Raw genomic sequence first — 25,109 nt, forward strand, 5'->3', positions numbered from 1 at the left:
TTAATAGGTGATGATAGGAGGAAAACTATAAGATCTCTGCATTTCTTTCTATTGTTCTCCGAGAACAATAGAAAGAAATGCAGAGATCTTATTAATCGCTTGTAGGGACATGGGTTTAGAAGTAAATGCAGAAAAAAACTAAATACATGGAAGTGCTTCGGGACCGGAATACGGCAAATTATGGATGCGTTAAAATATTAAATAATACTTTTGATAAAGTGGATAGTTTCAAATACCTAGGATCAATATTAACAGAGGAAAATCATATTCACGGAGAAATTAAATGTCGACTAAAAGCAAGGAATTCGTGTTACTATTCGGTTCAAAATCTCTTGTCGTCGCGAATTCTGTCGAGAAATTTGAAGCTTAAAATATATAAAACGGTAATCATGCCTGTTGTTTTGTATGGCTGCGAAACATGGTCACTTACTCTGAGGGAAGAACATAGACTGAAAGTATTTGAGAACAAGATCCTGAGACGAATATTCGGACCCAAGAGGAACGGGAATGGGGAATGGCGGAAACTTCATAACGAGGAACTACATAATTTATATGGTTTACCCAACATTGTTAGGGTCGTGAAGTCTAGGAGGCGTAGGTGGGCGGGTCATGTAGCTAGAATGGAAGAAAGTAGAAACGCCTTCAAAGTCTTGACAGGAAGACCAATCGGAAAACGACCATTAGGAAGACCTAGGCGCAGATGGGAGGACAATATTAAGATGGATCTCGCAGAGATTGGAATACAAAGTAGAAACTGGATGCAGTCAGCTAAGGATAGAAGTCAGTGGAGAGCTTTTGTGAACGCGGCATTGAACCTCCGGGTTCCATAGGCCATAGAGTTAGTTAGTTAGTTAGTTAGCATTCTGCCATCTCGCTTGTGTCATAATGAAATGTTTAATTCAAGTATGTTATGAATATCAGTATAGTATCAGTGTTATCTTAATAAATGACGTTGTTTCCGTAATATAATGAATACGAAATAAATACGGACTAAAAAAATTCAAATATACCATTTTTTTTTTTTTTTTTTTTTTTTTTTTGCTTGTTTATTCATAAGTGAAAGGAGATAATGAAATCCAATTTACCACAATCATAGATAATGTTATTCTACAACAGAAAATATGAACCTAAAGAATTTTCAGTGTTGCAATTCGTAGAAATTGTAGTGGTCCCAGAATAACAACTCCACCAAAATCTAAGTTGAGGCAGCGACTAGAGGAACGAACTTAACTCCATTTGATTACTTATCATGTTGTCTTGGTAGCCCGTGAACTGTATTTTAAATAATAAGTTGTATTTAGTTTGTAATAAACAAAATAGTTTTAACATACAGTTATTAAAATTAAATGATAATGTTATTTAAAAACTAGTTCATAGGATACCAAAAGAACATGATACGTAATCAAATGCAGTTTGGTTCGTTCCTTTAGTTGCTGCCTTAACTTAAATTTTGGAGGAGTCAGGCACGTAGCCAAGGGGGGCTCTGGGGGTTCTGGACCCCCCTTCGAGACCAGTAATGAAAAAAAATTAAGGAAGGCTGAAACAAAATGAAATCAGAAAAAGAAGGATCAGCGTTAAAAATAAAAACTACAGGAAGCTTTTGCTTACTCTTTTTTTTATTGGGGCCGCGGTGGCTCAGTGGTAGAGCGTTCACCTCTGGTGCTTGGGGTCTCGGGTTCGATACCAGCCCCCGCCAAGTGAACTTTGTGGTGGACAAACACCGTGTGCGTGGGTTTTCTCGGGGTTCTCCCGTTTCCTCCCACTTTCTTCATTTCATTCATTACTCATCATCACCGTCTCCTTTAGCCTAATCGGCATAACCGTGGGACGTAAAACTCAAAGATTTCATATTCTTTTTTTTATTAGGAGATTTGTATTACTTGCAATACGTGGGGGCGAGGTAAGCGAGATATCTTGGAAATCAAGGAATTTGAAATTTCAAGAAAAGTTACGGAATTCTCAAACTTTCTGCTACTAGTCAGGGAGATTTTAAGCTTCCGAAAGCATAGTGCCGTTGTGTAACAGCGTAGAGGTTTTTTATCATAATTTTTCGTCATCGCATCCTTGCAGTATCAAACATGTTATTTCAAGAACAATTTTCTACTGCTCCTTTAATATGTCGTTTGGAACCGACAGTAGTTAACGGAATAATAAAAACAAATATTTATGTGGAAAGAAAGTTCTGTTAGCATTTGATTCAACAGAGAAAGGAACGCAGATATTGTAAAATAGTTTACAAGACGGTACTGAGTATGTATTTTTTATAATAGTGAATACATATGTACTTTTTATAATAGTTGAGGTCATAATGAAAGGAAAATTGTTTTATTTGAATAAACAGAGTATTGTAAAAATTTTTTTCAATACGTTTCTTTCACTATTTCACTCGAGATTTCTTCATATTTTTTTATTAAAATATTTATCATCATATCCTCATTTTATTGTTCTAACATAATTTAGCAATATTAGTTTTGATTGATCAAGCTGCTGGGCCTTCAGTTTCATGTCGCTTCCCCCCCCCCCCCGGTCACGAAACCCTGGGTAAACGAACCAATATATGTTCCAGTAAAATAGTTTAGAATGATCGAGCCCCTGGTGTGATGACCACAGTATTTCATGTCACGGACCCCCTCCCCCTCGCTCACGAAATCCTGGCTAGGTGCCTGGAGGAGTTGTTACTCTTGCATCCAGTCGTTCTTTCAAAAAAGTGTTCTGGGGGCACTGCTTGTACTATTCTGGTTATTATTATATCATAAACGTATTATTTTGTTCGCCTCCGGGGAGGGCAGTGCCCCGCAAAAAACACATTGGAAGAAACACTGCTTGCATCACTGTAATTTCTATGAACGGCAACACTAAAAGTTCTACAGGTTCATATCTTCTGTTGTAGAAATATCATTATCTATGGTTGTGGTAAATTGCATTTCGTAATCTTCTTTCACTCATGAATAAACAAGCAAAAGAAATATGGTAAATATTGTGTTATTTTTAGTAAGTCTGACCCTTAAGTTAGCGGATTATTACTTTTCTTATTTGCTGGTGGATTATTTCTTATTTACGTTTTTAGTTTCTCTTCCTCAAGAGATAACACTTTCTCTGCCCCATAATACTATCAATGAATAGTTCAGAACAAGTTTATTAGAACAAAGAACAAACTTTGAAAGCTTAAGAACACAAACTGATTCCGTACACGAATTGATCTATTATCTTATATACGTTTGAGGAACTATCATAACGGTATTGAAATTCATAATTCTGCAAGTCATTTATGTTAAGGTATGCTTCTAATGAACCAAGCCATTTTGTTATGTTACCACCACCACCATTCTACAATAACACGTTTTTTGAAAGGTGGACTAAGAAACAATAGTCTTGCATGCAATCTTAGTAGTTTAGATGTAGTATTAAAGTCCACTTCTATGACAATTTGAAATGCGTAGGTGCATGCTTGCGGATAGAGAAGATTTTTTAACCCTTATCCGGGCAAGCTATTTTTGTAACATAGACTGCAACTGGGGCCTTACCAACTCTATTAGCCTTACCAACTCGATATGTTCATAACTTTAACTTCGACTAAAGATATAAGAATTCAGAATTTTATGGCATCGAAATATTTATGGTTATTAAGAAATTCGAAGAAAAATACGAAGCTACTGGGCCTGGGAGGCCCCGGTTGCCCGGATAAGTGTTAATATAGTGAGATCTTAACCTTTTCCTGTAGTATGAACCCAGGATGTTGTAACATAAAGCAGTGGCGTATATTGGTTTGATGGTTTGGGCTACCACTAATCTTTATAACACCTGTACATCAATAATAATAATAATAATAATAATAATAATAATAATAATAATAATAATAATAATAATAATTATAATTTAGTTTCTACGTTAATATACTGTACAGTCTTCAAAATAAGACAAAAGCTTAAAACATACTTTCCTTTTATCAGGTGACGAACAAATCACTAGGAAGATATAGGCCTATATTATTTTATTATGGAAGAGAATTGTACATTTCTACCTCCATTTTCTGCATGAAATGCCCTACATTTTGCTTTGGATATGTGATAACTCTTCTCACTAGAGTAAATATAATAATTTGCGTGTGTAATAAAGAATGCTGAAATAGGTGATTAACCAACAATGTAGCCTCAGTCTGTAAAGAGCATTCGCAACGAAACGAAAATAATGAAACAAATGTTTTTAACACCTATGGCAATGTAAAAAAAAAAAAAAAAAAAAAAAAAAATAGCGCTGCGTTGAGGAAAACCACTACAGAAAGAGGCTCAAGATGTCCAAAACAATTCCCAGCGACCCTCCAAAATGCGCTGTCATTACTAGTATAACTAACTTCCTTTTATCCTTCGCGCACGTCCAGGAAAAAGATTACTTTGTAAACAACTGGTGCTACCTAGCAGCACGTTTGCAAGCTGTGGTGTGAGGTGGAGCGAAGGGGAATGCGACTTTTGTTGTTGTAAATAACTAGATAGTGGTTTCTGCTGCGTTGTCAATTCGAAGATCTCTCAAGGAAGCGAGACAGAGTCCGTGCAAAGAAGTTAATGGATGATTCGAAATACACACGATTCTCAGAAACTTGTATCATTTAAAGAAGATACTAAAGTATAAAAGTACAAATATAAATTAGTTTTTATTATAATAACTTTGTTTTGTAATGTTCTAAGGTTACTGCCGGTAGGCCCGGTAGCCCACAAAACACACCACTGATATAAAGGTTGTGCCAGGACTGGAAATAATGAAGCCGTTTGTCACAGCTTCGCTACGTCCAGTTCAACATCTTTGTTGGCTCAACTTCTAATCAATGTCCCATAAGTTTTAAAAAATGCAATATATTATTTCTTGAAAATTAAGAAAACAATTGGAAGTGAGACTGATCGTGTACCGAACTGAGATCAATAAGCCCGAGCCCGAATGAGCGCGAATCCCAGTGATAATATGTTTGAGCTAAACTGAAAAAAAAAATGACTTCAAGCTCGAACAGAATTATTGCGCGCGAGCTCTAGAAGACCCGTGAGTGCAAACCCCGAGCCTGAGTAAACACGAGTTTCAATGAGAAAAATGAACTCGAGCCCACTAAAGGTAAAACCCGACCTCAATGACTGCAAGTCCTACTGAAATAATTGCGCTCAAGCCCCATTAAAAATTGCGAGTCCAAGTCCAGTTGACGAAAGTGAGGATGAGCGCGAATGAGCCGGAGTCCCACTGAATATAGTGAACTTGAGCCCAAGTATATGCGTGCCTGAAACAAATAAGTGAGCGCGACATCCAAGGAGGTTAGTGAGTTCGAGCCTCATTGAAAACTGTGAGCCCGATCCTGAGCAATCGCGAGCTTTAATGAGATTAGTGAACGCGAGCCGCTCTGAAAATAATGAACCTGAGTCGATATGAGTACAGGCCCCACTGATGTCAGTGAGCTCGAGCGCAGTTGAGGGACGTGAGCCTGCACGAGTTCAATTGAAGTTAGTGAGCCCGAACCCAAGAAACCGCTGTTTCAAACCGTCACAAAAATTACAGCGGGTAAAATAAGTGAGTGAATACGGTATCTTGGGTATGTTAATTTTCGCCGGGGGAGTATTTCTGCACAGTGTAGGAAAATTGTTTTTTTTTTTTATTTTAATTATATTTACAAGTGTAGGGTTACTACTTGAAATCATTATGAGAGCTATAGGAACTCAGTTCATTAATAAAAACAAACATCAAAGATATTGTATAAAGTTAACCTAGAAAGTTACGTCACTTTTTGTGGAGGTCTGTGTTCAATTGGCCCTCACACCGTGAGTTGAATACGAATGGAAATAAGTCAAAGGCCAGTTGTTGGTGTGGGTATATCCAATATACTATCTGGTTGTACTAGTTCAGTTACACCGTGAACTTGTGTAAGGACAGAGTGAACATGGGACCTCCACGGAGCGTCATAAAGACATGTATGCTGTACGAGTTCAAACTGGCGTCAAACGCCGCTGCAGCGGGTTGGAAGATATGTCAGGCCTTTGGTGAGGGTGTCGCGACTACACGGACAGTGCAGCGGTTGTTTAACAAGTTTAAGAACGGTGACGAAACACTGGAATACGCACAATATGCCGGAAGACCGATACATGTACAAAATGAAGATCTGAAGGCAGCAATTGAGGCGAACAGTGGCCATACAAGTGATGAACTGGGACTTCAATTCAGTGTGAGTGGAGAAACCATTTAGCAGCACCTCCACCAACTTGGGAAGCACTACAAGTTGTATCGATAGATCCCACATGATTTGAGTCCTGGCCAGAAGGCAACGCGAGCAGACACCGGTGTTTCTTTGCTGTCTCGTCTGAGGAAGGAGCCATTTCTGGGCAAGGTGTTGACATGTGATGAGAAGTGGGTCCTGTATGAAGCTCCACGGCGCCGTCATCATTGGTTAGCATTCCATGAACCGGTTCCAAAGCAGCCGAAACCAGGACTCCACAAGAAGAAGGTCCTCCTGGTGTTTGGTGAATTCCTCGTGGCATCATGAATCGGGAACTGCTACCAGTTGTCAGAGCATCAATGCAACTATGTACTATCAGCAATTGAGCTGTTTGAAGAAAACTCAAAACTCTGGATACAGCACTTCCGAATCACAAAAGGATACTCCTGTTACAGAAGAATGCTAAGGCCCACGTGGCTGGGATGACCCGGGACACCATTCTACGCCTTGAATGGGAAACACTATTGCATTCGCCATACTCCCCGCGCATTGCACCGTCCGATTATCACCTGTTCCATTCCTTGGACAATCACCTTAGAAGACGGCAGTTCAAATCCCTAGTAGAGGTGCAAAAATGCACTTGATACCTTCTTTGCTTGACGGCCTACCAAGTTCTACCGCGATGGAATCCATGGCCTCCCAGAACGTTCGCAGAAGATCGTCGATGCTGATGGGGACTATTTTGATCTTCCAGGTACGTCTTAGGTGACATATTGATGTTCGAAAATGGTGTATGAAAAAGCGACAGAACTTTGTTGGTTATCTTTATAAATTCTTCATACAATCACTAACCTAATCTACCCTACCCTACTCCAGTAAGCTATTCTCCTAACCTAATTTACCCTACTCTTTCTAATATAACCTACTCTACTTCACTCTACCAACGTAATCTAATGAATACTAAAACGTAACCTGACATATCCTATTCTATTTTATCAACCTAATCTAATCTACCGTATCCTACCCTAATCTACTTTGCTCTACTCTATTCTAGTATACCCTATGCACACGTTACTGTTTCTTTTTCTCTAATAATCGTTTTCATGAAGCATCAGTTTGCACGCATTTTATTAATCTGTACGCAATTATTTCGGCATGTGTCAGGAAAATAACAGTGCAGCTGTTTTAAAGAATCACTTAAAGCAAAAAAAAAAAGATTTTATATATATATATATATATATATATATATATATATATATATATATATATATATATATATATATATATATATATAATATTAAAATAACGGCCTATTGTAAAACTGTTGTGGAACTTTTTTATAAGCCAGTACCTTTGGCAACACTGAAATACACGTGCCTAACATCATACGTCGTAATCTTGCCTCTTGCATAAACTTCAAAAGCGTACCACTGTCGCTGACAGAGCTTCGAGTTTTTTCGTTTCTATTTTTAAATTGGTGTGGTTTCAGGCCTGTATCCAGGAGGGTCTAGGGGGCCGGGCACCCCCCTAAATTTCCGCTGACCCCCTAAAAGTTTTACGGTACGCTTGCTTGGTTGTGTGGCTTGAGTGTGGTTACCCTCTATTAATCTGTGATGGGCTCATGTTACAGTAACTCCTGAGGCTAGTAGAATTGCTGTGTTAAGAAGGGGAATGTGCATAGGGTTGAATGGTATGATGCCTGCTGGAGGTCAGAAAGATCCAATTTCTACTGTGGGTGCTAATCTGCTGTGGAAGAAGGCCCAAAAGAATGAAACAAAAAAGAATACTTCAGAAATAATAAATAAAATTATGCCTCATCGAAGACCTAATGTAACTTGTATAGTGTGTAATCCTTGGTATGTTCCTTCTCGAGTTACATCTCGTCATCATTGGATTATAGTCAGTAATGTAATTAGTATACCTAAAAAGAATAGGGAAGGGTCATATTTGTGGAATCATTTAGTGAGTGCTGTGGTTGTAATTAAGGCTCCTAGGGCCCCAGTAAGTGGTCAAGGACTTTGGTCAACAAGGTGGTAGGGGTGGTTTTGTGGTGCTGACATAAGTAACTTCTCTTGAATAAAGTGTAACTAGAACTGCAAATACGTACGATTGAATTACTGCAACAGCAGATTCTAATATTAGGAGGGTAATTTGTCCAATTATTAGTAGTGAGAGTATAGAGAGAGATAAGGAAGGACCTGTATTACCTAATAAAGTTAAGAGGAGGTGGCCTGCAATTATGTTTGCTATTAGGTCGGACAGCTAAGGTTCCAGGTCGAATGATGTTGCTAATTATTTCAATACATACTATGAATGGTATGAGAGGAGCTGGAGTTCCAGAAGGAACGAGATGAGCAAATATATGCTGGGTGTGATTGATTCAGCCGTAGATTATAAAGCTTATTCAAAGGGGAAGGGCTAGAGTTAATGTAAAGGTTAGGTGACTAGATCTGGTAAATACATAAGGAAATAGACCTATAAAATTATTGAATAGGATGAAGGAGAATAAGGAAATAAATAGGAAAGTTCTTCCTTGGTGACTAGTAGGACCGAGAATAGTTTTGAATTCTTTATGAAGAGTTAGAGTGATTTTATTTCATAAAATGTTTGGTCGTCCCGGTAAGAATCAGAATGGAATTGGGATGATTAGAAGACCAATTACTGTTCTAAGTCAATTAAATGATATGTTTATAATTGAAGTAGAGGGGTCAAAGGTTGAGAAAAGATTTGTTATCACTTTCAATTTATAGTTGTTTTCTTAATGTTAGTAGTACCTAAGGAAGGATCAGGTGTATTTGAATTAAAATATATAATAGATGCAAATAGTAGGTAACATAAGGAGAATATAATGAATAGTATAAGTCATTTTAGAGGAGATATTTGTGGGATAGAAAAATACTATTAAGTAGTAATTTAAGCTTGACATGCTTACGTTATAATTTAACTAATTTTTCCATTGGAAGTAATTGTTATTTTACTATCTTTTGGTTTAAGAGACCATTGCTTACTTTCAGCCACCCAATGAAAGTTCTTGTATTATCTTTGTTATTCATTTGATAAATACTGAATGAGGACAAGCTTCGACAACAATTGGTATAAAACTGTGATTTGCACCACAGATTTCTGAACATTGACCAAAGAATAGACCTGTACGTGTAATATTAGCTGCCACTTGATTTAAGCGTCCTGGCGTAGCATCTGCTTTAATACCAAAGGCGGGCATGGCTCAAGAGTGGAGAACATCGGCGGCGGTAATTAGGATACGAATGTCAATATTAATGGGCAATAGAATACGATTATCTACATCTAGTAGACGAAATGAATTAGGATTTATTTCATTAATAGGAATTATATAAGAGTCAAATTCTGTCAAGGAGAAGTCGGAATATTCATAACTTCAGTACCATTGATGTCCAATTGTTTTGAGAGTGATTGCTGGTTGATGAATTTCGTCTAGTAAATATAGGAGTCGTAAGGATGGTAGAGCAATGAAGATTAATGTAATGGCGGGCAGAATTGTTCAAATAGTTTCTAAAGTTTGTCCTTCTAATAAATTGCGATTGATATATGTGTTTGGTAGAAGAGAGGCTAGTAAATAACCAACAAGAACTGTAATTATGGTTACAATTAGTATAGTATGATCATGGAAGAATACTATTTGTTCTATTACGGGGGATGCAGCATCTTGAAGACCTAGCTGATTTCAAATGGCCATTTCTAAGGAAGAATAATTATTCTTATATCTGGAGCTTAGGTCCAATGCACTTATCTGCCACCTTAGAAATTTGTTAATAAGGGAAGTTCTGCATAGCTGTTTTCTGCAGGGGGTAAATTTTGGAATCACTCTAAAGATGTTGTTTGTTGATCTGAGAAGACTACTGGTCGAGCTCTTGCAAAGGCTTCTCATATAATAATTACAAGTACTAACACGGCGACGAAGGAGAGGAATGAACCAATGCTTGATACTATATTTCATGTGGTGTAAGCATCGGGGTAATCTGAGTAGCGACGAGGTATTCCTCTTAGACCTAAGAAGTGTTGAGGGAAGAATGTGATATTTACCCCTATAAATATTACTAAGAATTGAATTTTTAATCATGTAGGATTTATTGTTGTTCCTCTAAATAAAGGGAATCAATGAATAAGTCCTGCTATGATAGCGAATACAGCACCCATAGATAATACGTAATGAAAATGCGCTACTACATAATAAGTGTCATGGAGAACAATATCTAAAGATGAATTTGCTAACACAACTCCTGTGAGACCTCCTACGGTAAATAGGAAAATGAAACCTAAAGTTCATAAGATTGAGGGTGAATAGGTTATTTGTGCTCCATGCAGTGTAGCAATTCATCTGAATACCTTAATTCCTGTAGGAACAGCAATGATTATTGTGGCTGCAGTGAAGTAAGCACGAGTATCAACATCCATACCAACAGTGAATATATGATGAGCTCAGACAATAAATCCTAGGAATCCAATTGCTAGTATTGCATAAATTATTCCTAAAACACCGAAAGTTTCCTTTTTGCCACTTTCTTGGGTTACAATATGTGAAATTATACCAAATCCTGGAAGAATTAAAATGTAAACTTCAGGGTGACCAAAAAATCAGAATAGATGTTGGTATAAAATTGGATCTCCTCCCCCCGAAGGGTCAAAGAAGGAAGTATTAAGATTTCGATCAGTTAAAAGTATTGTAATAGCTCCTGCTAGAACGGGAAGAGATAGAAGAAGTAATACAGCAGTGATTACTACAGATCAAACAAATAATGGTATTCGTTCTAAGGTTATTCCAGGAGTTCGTATATTAATTACAGTTGTAATAAAGTTTACTGCCTCAAGAATTGATGATACACCAGCTAGGTGGAGGGAGAAGATAGAAAGGTCGACGGAGGCCCCGGCGTGAGCAATGGCTCTGGAAAGAGGGGGATATACAGTTCATCCAGTTCCCGCACCACTTTCTACAATTCTCCCTGTTAATAGTAGAGTTAATGAGGGTGGTAACAATCAGAATCTTATGTTATTTAAGCGGGGGAATGCTATGTCAGGTGCGCCTAATATTAAAGGTACTAATCAATTACCAAAACCTCCAATTATAATTGGCATAACTATGAAGAAAATCATAATGAAAGCATGAGCAGTAACAATTACATTATAAATTTGGTCATCACCAATTAAGCTACCTGGGTGACCGAGTTCTGCTCGAATGAGAAGGCTTAGTGATGTTCCTACTATTCCTGCATACACACAGAAATGTATTTCGAGAAGGGTCTAAAGCTTTTTGGGGCTCAAAATTCAATATGAGGTTAAATTATTTTAAAATTTGTAAAATCACTCTTAAGATTAGACTAAATTTACAGAAAAGTAAGGACTTTTGGGAGAGGAGACTGGAGTCTCAGGATCCTTCCCCTGCATGCGTTCTTGTCGATACTAATAAACATACGCATCTTTAAATTAGAAAGTTAAATAGTTATTTACCATCAATTTTTTTTTTTTTTTTTTTGCTAGCTTGATGGCTAGCTCCCCCAAAGGATTATGCCCTTTATATGGGAAGAGAAGGAAGAGGATTGTGGGTAGAAGGTATATAGTGCTGGTCTATGAGTGCATTCTTTATTATTTAGCTTTAATAACAAACAAAACAAACAAAAAAAATAATAATATACAACAGGTATATTACGAAGATAAATAGAAGTGAATGTATGATACAACTGCAGACATTATAGCATTATGCTATAATCATAAGGATGGGGAGTAGGTACTAGTTCTAGCGATGGCATTGCCTTTATTTGGTTATGAGATCATATGAAGGACATTATAGCTTTAATGCTATAATCATAAATGAGGGGAATATATGAGATGGAAATGAAGTGCATCGGACATCACAACACGTGGGATATGTTAGTGGACGAATGAGCTTATCTTCCGGTCCTGGGGTGGCTCAGGACCATGATGGAGACAGTGGGAACCCTGTTAGAACAAAAGGACTATTGTGCAACATAGGATGGAAAGATGAGAGGTGAAGAATAGTCGGTTTTATAAGCAGCAACGGCATGAAGATCGGGATGATCAGGGGGTAAAGTGTAATGATATAATGAAAATAGAAGGGAAAGTGAAGTATGATGAAGGGGATGAGAAGGGGTATAAGCTATATCAAATTTCATAGTATCTAAGAGAAGGGCATGTCGTTCCTCGAACCGTTTAGTAATATACTACCATCAAATTCTTTATTATACTTTTAAATACTGTAGAATAAAGGAAACTTATAATGAGTATCAGAAATTGGACTTTTCAAAGTTAATAATAAAACAAATTGAGCTAAGCATAAAGTAATGTTTGGAACTTCAAAATTTAATTGTGGTTTCTCTAAGGTAAAAGTTGAATAAAATCTAGAAATTTAGTTGAAATTTTGCAGTGTATTTAAACTGAACATAAATTATGCACTCTTGTGATATTTCTTTGAATCGACTGAACAAGGAAAGTGATATCAAATGTTATTCTCAAAATTTGAGACATGTTCAAGTTTGGGAAGAGTCATTTTGAACGTAAGTTCAGGGAAGAAGTGGGTAATGTTATGGACAGAAGCGTATTTACGATGGGGAGGGGGGGCTTCGCTAACTTTATTCCTGGAAATGTTAAAATTCTGTAAGTATTTCATTTACTTTAAAATAGTAGATAAAATTTCGGGGGGCTTAAGCCGAGAAGTCCCCTTAAATACGCCACTGGTTATGGAGATATACAATATAATATCCCTAAGCAATGAATCATAGTTACAAGCATCATTGCCAGTCAGAAATTCGAGATCTCGAAATCTGTCGGGACACAGATGTTGCTATGCTGTCATTTCTTACTTCTTTCTATGGCTCAAGCAAATAACTAGGACTCTGCTACAACAAGAAGTAGATTTGGACACCGATTCAGATGTACAGGATTACACCGTCAATTGGTCTACTTCAGTGGGACTGCTCCTCCGGATAATGACAAAAGAAATCTTCAATCAGCCTGGGACAAACCCATAGTAAAAAAAAAATCATATTTCCTCATTATTACTTTCAACTCATAAGATCGAAGACGAGGCCAGATTCCTCGCAGTTTCATCCCCGAAAAACGGTACATGGCTTCAAGGTCTAACGTCATTTTCTGTTGGTCTACATCTAAGCAATGAGTTTTTATATAGCTCCCTTCAATCTTTGACATTCGTCATCAAGCGATCTCATAGCTGTTCGTAAGGAGACCACAAAGATATAAATATATTAATTTCCTTGATAAATATTGGTTTGTTCCAATTGACATAGAGTCAAGTGGTACTTGGGGTCAAGAAGGAGCTAATTTTGTCAATGAAATCGACCATCGTATAGTACTTATATCCAGGCCCGTATCCACGGGGGGCAAGAGGGGGCCGGTCCCCCCTAAATTTTGGCTGGTCCTCATAAAATTTCACGGTAGGCTTGCAAATGAACTATAATATGGTAATGAAGTATAATATGATTGGGTCGGGCCCCCCTAACTTCTACCGTGCCCCCCCTAAATTTTAGGGTTGGCTACGGGCCTGCTTATATCGGGATATAAACGATCTAAATAATTTCTTATTCAACGGAGCAGTATCACCGTTCAATGGGAGAACGTTTCAGACATTTTGGGTTCGTTACCCACTGGTAAAGAATTAGAGATCTTTCTCAAGTAAGGAACCCCATAATATTTTAGAAGAATTTCTTTCTTTTTTTTCTTTTTCTTTTTTTTTTTTTTTTTTTTTTTTTTTTTTTTTTTAACGAGATGGAACTTACAAAAGCAGAGTCGAATATGAACGACTTGGTTTCTGAGTACCAACAACGCTAAGATTTTTTTTTTAATAGAAAGTGAAGAAGAATACCAAAGAAGAAACACTTTGAAATTTGTATCAATCATAATTTTCTTAGGTTGGTTGAGTGTACACCAATTAAGAAGTGAAATACATCTCGCATAAGCAGACACAGAAGCTGAAGATGGCAAAGATTGTTTTGTGCTTTAGGATTTTTATAATATTCCAATTTGCAGTTGATATAAAGTACATACAAAATGTTGAAATTCTGAGAAATTACATGTGCTAGAAAGACATTTTTGTTACAAACCCACATAGCACACTACGCCCCTTGGATGTACTATTTTTATCCTAATCATCCCATTCGGTTCCCGGGATTATCGGGACAATGAGAAGACATCCCATGGACGTCCTGCATGGGACGTCCTGAAGGATTCCCATGTAGGATGTCCACGGAACGTCCCAGATGGGACAGGAGGTCCGAGGGAAAACCCATAGACATCCCTTCGTAGTCCCGTTGAATATCCCGTATCCCGGGATATTAGCGGACATCTGGATCTCCCGCGGAAATCCTGTGGATGTCCCGGGAGCACATTCGAATAATCCCGGAATGTCCCGTCGTCCGTTGCGGGCTCAGTCTCGGACATCCCATGGACGTACTTGTGCTATGTGGGAAAGGTACTGTACGGGTTCTTCAAGTTCTCAGTCTTCAGTCAAAGTCCTTTAGCCTAAATGTTGTTGGAAGTACTCCACTTGTTTGCGCTATTTTGTTTCTTGTTTCACATAATAGTCTGTTAATGTTTGGATTAGTTTTCTATTCTAATAAAACCAAGAAACATATAAGTTTTACTTTAAAAGTTAATTTTCAATCTTTTTCTTTTTCGTCTAAAACCTATTTATTGTGCTGTCAAAATGTCTTGAGCCGTGGCAAAAATGCGAACTAAAACTCACGCCCTCACACACCCTCGTGTTGAGCCAATAAGGGTTCAGCTGTTGCTAAGCGAGAGAAAGTGAGTGGAATTCCTTCAGCCGATAACAGCGCTTGCAACGGAAGGCTAGGGATCAAGTCAGTGTGGTATATGTATAGTTGAGTATTAAACTTAGTGGAAACATTTGAACATTTTTCAAGAGATTTTGAAATTAGTTAGCAAAAAAGATAGTGATAAAATGGAAAAGATCTTTCCAATCTTGCCTACATTGTGTGTAAGATTACCTACATTTTTGAGGCAATAAAATCTTTGAAACTAGATAATAAATTTCGTTTCTCCTTTTGCTTTTCCTTCATCTATCTGGAAACTAAGACGATACACATTGTATTCTGCATAAAGACTTATTTGTTTTTATTTATAGCTAGAGGGCGCGGTGGCTCAGTGGTAGGGCGTTCACCTCCGGTGCTTGGGGTCCCTGGTTTGATCCCAGCTCGTGTGGACTTTGTAGTGGACAAACACGGTGCTCGTGGGTTTTCTCGGGGTTCTCCCGTTTCCTCCCACTTTCTTCATACCACTATTTCATTTATTTCTCATAATCACCGCCTCCTTTAGTCTAACCGGTATAAGAGTGAGACTTAAAACTTAAAGATTTCATTTCATTTTATTTATATCTGCATCACCGTTACCGGTATCTATGGCTTTAAACCCATAACATATGAGGGATGACGCCTTCTACGATTACGGTATCCGGAGAAGAGGAAAAGGGATACAGAAATTAGGAATAAAGGAAGCAGCCCTTGATTTATATGTTAGGTACCATCCTGGTATTTGCCTGGTGTGAATGAGGAAAGCCAGAAAAAACTCACTCAATAATGCCTGAAAAAGATGTTATACCTTTTTGAACGAGTTTCCCCACCAGGAATAGAAGTCGTCACCTCTCGCACCAAAGATAAGAGCTTTAGCGATTATAACCCTGTGTATAAAAGGTCATTTATGTGTAAAGAAATAACGAACGTATGTATTCCTTTCACAATTTTCTCTTTATAATGGTAAAATGCATGATATAACCGTTCAATGTGTGACATACCCTCCTCCCCTCCTATCCCCTATCCCCTCCGTTGTGCCTTGCAACATTGTATTTGTAATTAGATGAAGGTGGTCTATGTTGAATGTAAAATGCATATCGTTATAACAGACATTTCTGCTATACTGTATTGAAGAAGAAGAAAAAATAACTCTTGGCTCAACAATCCTTAGGGGTCAGGGCTTACAAGCTGGCTTTTAGCACTTATGTCTTTAAGGTGATGTATGGTAAGCACATTGTCTCGTTTCTAGACTTACATGGAGACAAAAATCCAGACCATTTAGATTGAAAATCTCTAAATCCATCTATGAGTGACTTTCCTGTAGTTGTACAGATTTTTTGGACTAAGAACTTTACATAACAATGATGACGAGTGTGAACTTAGCAGGACCACTTTTGAAAATTATAAATATTTGCACACCATACGTTTCTACCGCGTTTGTACCGGTTTGTACCGTAATAATTTTTGTTTGTACCGGTCTCAAATTCGAAAAAATCGAAAAATAAAGTGGTCCTGCTATGTTCATGTGAACTTAACAGGACCACTTTATTTTTCGATTTTTTCGAATTTGAGACCGGCACAAACAAAATTTTTTACGGTACAATTCGATACAAACGCAGTACAAACGATTCGTACAGAAAAATCATCAAATTTGTAGAAATTTATCAGTGGTTCTACTAAGTTCACGTGAAATTTGTAGGACCACTTTTTTTTAATTATTTTTTCGAATTTGAGACCGGTACAAACCAAATTTTTACGGTACAATCCGGTACAAACGCAGTACAAACGATTCGTAGAAAAAAAATCATCAAATTTGTAACGGTACAAACCGGTACAAACGCAGTACAAATGTTCGGTGTGCAAATATTTATAATTTTCAAAAGTGGTCCTGCTAAGTTTACACTAGTACGATGATGTGCTATATGCTGCGCGTGCCGATAAGGACTGACATGATTTATATCTATTTACGGCTGTACAAATTAGCCCTGGCGAAGTAACAATCTCGTGCATAAGTTCGTACAGATTTCACCTCTCCAGGTTTTCTTGACTATTTTTTTTTCTCTCTCGATATAGATTTTTTTTTCATGGAGGTAGCTCTCCAATTGTTCTCACCACGCCGCATGGACCAACATCAATACCATCTGCAACACCAGTACCATCTGCTGAGTTCAAATTGTCATAAATCTTTCATCGGATGAAATCGGGCACGGCTTGACTTCGTTGATTCCACGAATTCCGTTGAGATATACTGTATTGAAGGGAAAATAATATTATCTATCAGTGGTGTATTTACGATTTCGTTTCGGGAGGGGCTTTGCTAACTTTCGGGGGGGGGGGGCTTTGCCTGTAAATGTGAAAATTCTGCAAGTTATTTCATTTACTTTACTATACTAAGTAAGATTTCGGGGGGGGGCTTAAGCCCGGAAGCCACCCCCCTAAATACGCCACTGTTATCTATATATATTAAACAGAATAATCAGATCTCAGTACACCTTTTAACGGATTTCGAAGGCAACTTACTCAATCTGGAGCAGTTGATTCAGTTTGAAAGTGCTGATTTAAACTAAAATTGTTAAATTTACTGTATTATAGTGTACATTTACAGCGCAACCGGCATTTTAAACCGTCAGAGTGGATAATGTACTTGATTATAAATACAGAGTTGTATTATTTCTGTTTCTTTTGTAATATAGGCCTAATTCTGAATATTAACGACAACAGACTTAGTGTCAAAACTTACAGTCAATCGACATTTCTTTCGTAATATAGACCTCATTTCGGAATAATAGCGACTACTGACAAAGTCAAAACCTACGATCAATCGGCATTTCTTTCGTAAGATAGACCTTATTTTGAATATTAACACTTTGAGTGCTAATTCCGTATTTTTACGGAGTAGCTGATCTTTCGTAGCTGATTCCGTATTTATACGTGATGTGATTCAAAATATATTTAATGGTTTTGCTCCTTTGTTATACGGAGTTAGCAGTTTTAAAATATCCCTTGGACTTCGTAGTTCGGATTTTCGTCAATAGATGACATGAAGATCCTAGTTAATACCTTGTTACTACCAGGGTTCAAAAATCATGTGCTTAGTATTTGACCATCAAAATGGTGAGAAAGAGCCTGTCGGACGATTCAATAAGCTTGAGTTTAGAAGCGAAATTGAAAGATAGTGATGGTGATTTGTTTGAAGGAGAGTTATTGGACGATTGTAAGAACAATCCAGTCTATGTAGTAACAGAAATATCAGGTATGTCAGGTAAGTAACTTTGAGATAATAATTCTCATATTCGCACTCATTTTCCTTGCACTACGTGTAAATATTATTTGTGATTTGTAATGGTTTTCTGGTTAGAATACAGAATATTATATATATTAGCAGTGGCGTATTTACGATTTTGTTTCCTGGGGGGCTTTGCTAACTTTCAGGCGGGAGCTTTGCCTGAAAATGTGAAAATTCTGCAAGATATTTCATATAATTTACTATAGTAAGTAAGATTTCGGGGCGCTTTAAGCCCGGAAGCCCCTCCCTAAATACGCCACTGTATATAAGAATAAAGAGCAGACTCTAAACTTTCAAATGGTGCATGTTGTATCATTTTAGGTTTTCTAGATTTTGAGATATAATTTTTTAAATTGTTGCAAAAAAGCTCAGCGTTCTTGAGAAAGGCTCCACTTCAGAGTCTAGCACTCAAAGTGTTAACGACTACAGACTTAGTATCAAAGCTTACGGTCAATCGGCATTTTCTTTTTTCGTAAGATAGAACTTATTCTGAATAGACTATTAACAATTACAGACTTAGTGTCAAAACTTACAATTAATCGATATTTCTATCGTAATATAATATTTGCGACTACAGACTTAGTGTCAAAACTTATAGTCAATCAGCATTTTTTCGTAATATTGCCCTAATTCTGAATATTAATGACTACAGACTTAGTGTCAAAACTTATGGTCAATCAGCAGTTTTTCGTAATATAAATCGAAGTCGCCTGACAGTTGCTGTACAACTTTCTCCGTTCTGATATAAAGTTTTCACTATTAGCACACGTTGCGCTATAGTAAACTGCTCCATAGCTAGACACAGACTAAATAAATGTGAGAAATTCAAACTAAGGCGACAATCGGAATGTTTGTGGGTAGAGCAACAATGGAAAATAATGTCGACAGCCGAGAAATAAAAATTTGCCAGATGATCCAAAACCGGCGTGTTTTTTGAATAATCCTATATGAACTGAAATAGGAGAACGTATAAAGAAGAAGTACTAGAACACAACAATGTTGATAATGCGTTAGAGGTGACTACGGTGATAAAATGCTTCCTTAGTGCATGATGTCTGAGTAGTGCACTGAAGTTATATGCAATTCTATACGTGTATTGCGGTGGTAGATACCGCGATCTGGATTATTTTAATCTATGGTATCGGTGCGTTCTTATTTAACAGTAATAATTTCTAACAGTCTTACCAATATGCAACAAATTAGATCGCTTAACTGAAAACCGAACGAAACAAGAGCGAAGATTGGATTGCTGATGAGGCAATATTTTACTACCTTTTTGAAGTATTCAACTTTGAGTTCAATATATTCCTTTTTCATGCCTTGCGAAATGTTGATGTCGCTTGTTGTCGAGACGAGATCCGAGATGTGCATAACCTAGTGAGCCTCTTTACATCGCAAAATATGGAATTGGGTCAGGCCCGTAGCCAGCCCAAAAATGTAGGGGGGGCCCGGCTGAAGTTAGGGGGACCCGATACAACCATATGATAGTTCATCACCATATTATAGTTCACTTGCAAGCCTACCGTGAAAATTTTACGGGGCCAGCGAAAATTTAGGGGGGGCGGCCACCCCTAGACCCCCTGGATACGGACCTGAATTGGGTACTTTCTTTAATGAATTACATTTGAATTAAACCAACTTACAAAAGAAATTATATGTTAGGAAATGAAGTAGAAACTCAGTACGCGCAAGTGGAATTTTTCCCTTTTTTCCCCACTAGATTTGTTACTAATACAAACTACTAAGGCGCATTCGAATCTAATTTTATTTATTTTTTTAATTTTTATACACTCCTCAGGAGATGGCATTTAATTTTGTTATAATGCGACTTACTTACAATTCAAACAACAAACTAAATAGAAGAATGTATTTTATAAATATAATAATACAGTTTATTATTATGGTTAAATAAGTATTACTATTCCAACCTATGCATGTAAAATGTACTACAACAATATTGCAATGCACAATTCTCCTATTTATTTCTTCACACTTAATTATAATCCAAATGACATTTTAGGCAATGTGTGATAAGTCATGTCCATTGATCTTTTGAGGTTATTAAACTTTTCAATATGACAACTGTTCAATTCAATATTGTAATAGACAGAATTAGGATTTTTGAGGACAGTATTCATTGCAAGAAAAGGGAGGTAAAAGGTACTGTTTCTCACGACCACCTTGAAGACGACCATACAGTGAACTCTTATTATTGGTAACTTGGCTAATTCGTAGAGTTGATTTTAACGTCCCTTTCAGCACCGATGCTATATGAGACGGGACCTACTGATTAACGTGGAAACCGAACCACACGAGCTCCCGCCGGGAATCGAATCCGGGTCTCCCACACCAACACGAATTGGGTAATTCGAGCAAAAGTTTTATTCTTCTTGAAAATTGTATTGGCAAAGTTGGGTAGGAAAAAATGGGTAAATCGAAGTTTTTGAACCTCGTGTTTGGATAATTCGAAGTAATGGAATATAAAAAGTTTCAGTTTTGAACAGATTTAGACACTCGCCCAGAAATTTTTGTTGGGAGGGGTCCTATTTTTGGGCAGCGGATCAAATACTATAAGCCACTACGTCTATGTAGTACAGAACGGGTATTAACGTATACTGCAACCGGAAAGACGAAAAATACTTTCCACCTATATTAAAAAATAAAAAAAAAAATGCAGAACTAGATTATCTTTATACGAAAGAAAGAGAGAGAGGGGGGTACAGACGAAGTGTAAAATTAAGGTTTCAAGCTACATCAATAATTTCCGTGTTAATCAAAAAATGAAAATGAAATCTTTGAGTTTTACGTCCCGCCATTATGCCGATTAGGCTAAAGGAGACGCTAATTATGAGAAATGAGTGATATGGTGGAATGAAGAAAGTGGGAGGAAACGGAAGAACCCCGAGTTGGGATCGAACCAGGGAACCCAAGCACCGGAGGTGAACGCTCTACCACTGAACCACCGAGCGCCCCCTTGTTAAATAAGTATGGCTTTATTGAGAAAGTATACAAATGTATGTTGAATTATTAAGTGTTGGGGGGGAGGTGTCCGAATATGCCCCTGTAACTTTTAAACTAACAGACACAAACACTGAAATTTTTATATATAAACTTCAAATTTGCGTTTCAATATCGAAACGCAAAGACCAATCAGAATATTCATTCTAAAAGGTGTCCTAAAATTCTCTGATGAAGTAATTTTGATAGAAAACAGGTTTATAATTAAAAATCGTATTTTCTTTTATTGATTCATAACGTATACAGTATAGGATTATGTACGGAATAGCATATCGGGTAAACAGGCTTGACAATGTTACTGTTCAGGCATTTTTAAAGTTGTTTCAGAACCCATTCAGCGAACTCTCTTCGCTACGCATGGTCAATAGATTTCAGATCTGGAGTCAATTGAACTTTGTAAGTATGGAGATGCAAATCTAACATGAGAATACCCTGTAGAGAGCTTCTCTAATGACCCATTCTTGACCATGGTGCCAAATAGATGTTCTTGCACTCAGGCACGTACCCAGGGAAGCGAGGGGTTCGAGACCAGAAATGAAAAAATTAGGGAAGGATGAAACAATGAAATGAGAAAAAGAAAGATCAGCGTTAAAAATTAAAAAAAAAAAGAAAAAACTACAGGAAACTTTTGGTTACTCTTTCTTATGAGGAGATTTGTATTACTTTGCAATACATGGTGGCGAGGTGAGCGAGAAATCCTGGAAGAGTCAGGGAATTTGAAATTTCTAGAAAAGTTACAGAATTCTCAGAATTTCTGCTTCTAGTCAGGGAGATTTCAGCATCCGAAAGCATAGTGCCGTTTAGTAACAGCGTGGACATCGCATACTTGCAGAATCAAACATGTTATTTAAAAAACAATTTTCTACTGCTCCTTTAACCTGTCATTTGGAACCGACAGTATTTGACGGAATAATAAAAACAAAAATTTATATGGAAAAGGAGTTCTATTAGCATTTGATGCAACAGAAAAAGAAACGCAGATATTGTAAAATATTTTATAAGACATTATTGAGTATGTACTTTTTATAATAGTGAATATGTACTTTTCATAATAGTTGAGATTATAATGAAAGGAAAATTATATTTGAATGAACAAAGAAAGGAACGTAAATATTGTAAAATAAAAAACTCGATACTTTGTTTATTCTTTTGTTACTCGTGATTTCTTCATAGTTTGTTATTAAAATACTCACCAACATATCCTCATTTTATTGTCCTAAAAACCAATATATGTTGATAGTAATTGATCAAGCTCCTGAGCCTTCAGAATTTCATATCACGCCCCTTCCCCCCACCCCCCACCCCCGTTACGAAATCCTGGCTAAACGAACCAATATATGTTCCAGTAAAATAGTTTAGAATGATCGAGCCCCTGGCGTGATGGTCACAGTATTTCATGTCACGGACCCCCTTCACGAAATCCTAGCTACGTGCCTGTTGAACTCTCAGCAACATCTCACAAACTCGTTCGATGTTTTGTGTTGAACGACTTGTCGAAGAACGGCCAGAGTGTTTAAGATCAGAAATTGATCCCTAAATTTTTCAACTAGGCCTAATATCATGATAGTTGATGAAGTTACTGTAAATCACTATTCAAGCTATATTTTGTACGGAAATTGAGAACTGTAGCTGACAAATCTTCATTATTTGTAAAATGTTGCTCAACAATGAACATTTACACATTGTTCTTTCCTCACCATTTTTAATAACTGAACTGTCAGCTGTCACGCTGTATTTTTTTCTATTTTTTCTATTTGCAACATCTTACCGCACAAATGTCGAAAAATTATAATCTTGCGTGAATTTTGGGATACCCTTTATAAGATTTCCCATTCGTAGGCATGGCTTAGTTTGTAAGTCTAAAAGCGTAGTGAGCTCAAAGAAAACTTAAAATACAAACCGGAATTTAACGAAGGATACAGGGCCGTATCGTGTCACGCTGTATTTTTTTCTCTTTTTTCTATTTGCAACATCTTACCGCACAAATGTCGAAAAATTATAATCTTGCGTGAATTTTGGGATACCCTTTATAAGATTTCCCATTCGTAGGCATGCGAGCGGGCCGACGACCCTGGGCGCCGAAGTAAGAGGGCGAAAAATTCGGGAGGGGAAAAGAGAAGATATGTATATAAAATGGAAGGAAAAAAGGAATATAGTGCTCAAAATCACGGGAAAAGCAGGGTTTATTTATTTATTGAAAATTTTCTTATTCTTCGTGCCAGGTGGCTCTCCGCGGCTTGTCTGACGACCTCACTCATATGTACGGGAGCGCCGTCGTATACTCCCGCCCCGCTCGCTGATATTCCACGGCACGACACTCCAAGGCCAGTACAGTAAACCTTTTAAATTTGAGTGGAGTGGATTTTAGTTTAGCGTCCCGTTCAGCAGCGAGACTATATGAGACGTTGACCTACTGATTAACGTGGAATCCGAACCACGTGAGCTCATGCCGGGAATCGAACCCGCGTCTCCCACGCCAAAGGCGCGTACGCTAACCGCTTAGCCACGAGGGAGCTCAGTTTTAAATTTGAATCAAGTGAGTTACTAGTGATTATAAACAAGTGGTAAGGTTGCAGTGTACACCACATGAAAACCACTGTTTGCTTTTTGGCTCACCAACTTAACAAACAAAAACTTTACTAAATCTAGATTTAAATATAGCATTTCACATGAAATTAAATGAAATATACGGTTCTTTAAAATAAATGAATATTCGAAAACAGAAAATATTTAATTTTTAGATTTGTCGAGTAAAATAACTACTTTGGGGGGAATAGTTCTTCGCGGGTCTGAGTCGCTTGAACGCCACTTGTTAGCAACCAACTGAACTAGATTTGTCTTATAGAAAGTCATTTGGTTTTATTTGAGCGTTGTATTTCACGGACGGATGACTATTTTGCAGCCTGAGTATTATACTAACCCTCTAATCTCACTAGCACTGTGGGTTAGTCTATCAGGCAAGGATGATATTCGTAATTACTCCTTTAGGAATATATGAGGAACTTGTTTTTAATTGACCATTTCTTGCAATTAACTGGGTGGATCATCTCATCAACGAACTTGATATTCCTAACTTTAGACCCAGTACACTCTGGCCAAAATTAATGGTGATCCGTCATGGAGCTCTTAATATCTTGTCTCGACGATGGATGTAAACGATATTCTTTAATTAGTTTAGGGCATACACGGCACGATGATGAAGTTCTTGGCAGACTTCGACATGGTGTTCCTTCTGTTCCTCGGTCAGCAACCTAGGGACGAACTTGGCAGTAACACGGCGTAAGTTCAAATCACACGTGAGGGTTGCCTGCACCGTTTCGTATGACACTCGACAGTGGCAGTAATATTGTGAATTGTTTTCCGACAATTGTCATGCACAAATTGCCAAATGGTTTCGATTTTCGGGTATTGTGCTCTTTGAAGATCGTTCTGATCTCTCATCGTCTTCCAATGATTTTCATCCGTTCTTGAAACGCGCATGTCACTCGAAACACCTTGAACGACTCATTGCAGGATCAACGTACACTTGTCGAATGATGTCAAACGCCTTTGCTGCGGATTAGACTAGTTTCACACAAAATTTCAAGCTCGCTCGTTGTTCTAGCCTGCTATGCACAATGAATTAACAGACGCGATAACGCACGTGGTCAGAATAGCACCAGTTACACAACTCCCGATGTACACAGGACGATATCTCTTGGCAAACTGACTTGTGAACAGTGTTGCCAACAAGTTGATATAAAAAGTCGCTAAAAAAATACCTCTTTCATATATATATATATATATATATATATATATGTGTGTG

At 37.5% G+C, this 25,109-nt stretch overlaps 1 pseudogene; it reads right to left on the minus strand.

The window, feature by feature from the left end:
- Positions 1 to 9,233: 9,233 nt before the first annotated feature.
- On the minus strand, positions 9,234 to 9,899 carry LOC145670596 (cytochrome c oxidase subunit 2 pseudogene; annotated as a pseudogene).
- Between the last annotated feature and the right edge of the window lie 15,210 nt (positions 9,900 to 25,109).

The sequence above is a fragment of the Thermobia domestica genome, chromosome 14, assembly GCF_964235325.1.
Source record: "Thermobia domestica chromosome 14, izTheDome1.hap1.1, whole genome shotgun sequence".
In the NCBI taxonomy this organism is placed as follows: Eukaryota; Metazoa; Arthropoda; class Insecta; order Zygentoma; family Lepismatidae; genus Thermobia; species Thermobia domestica.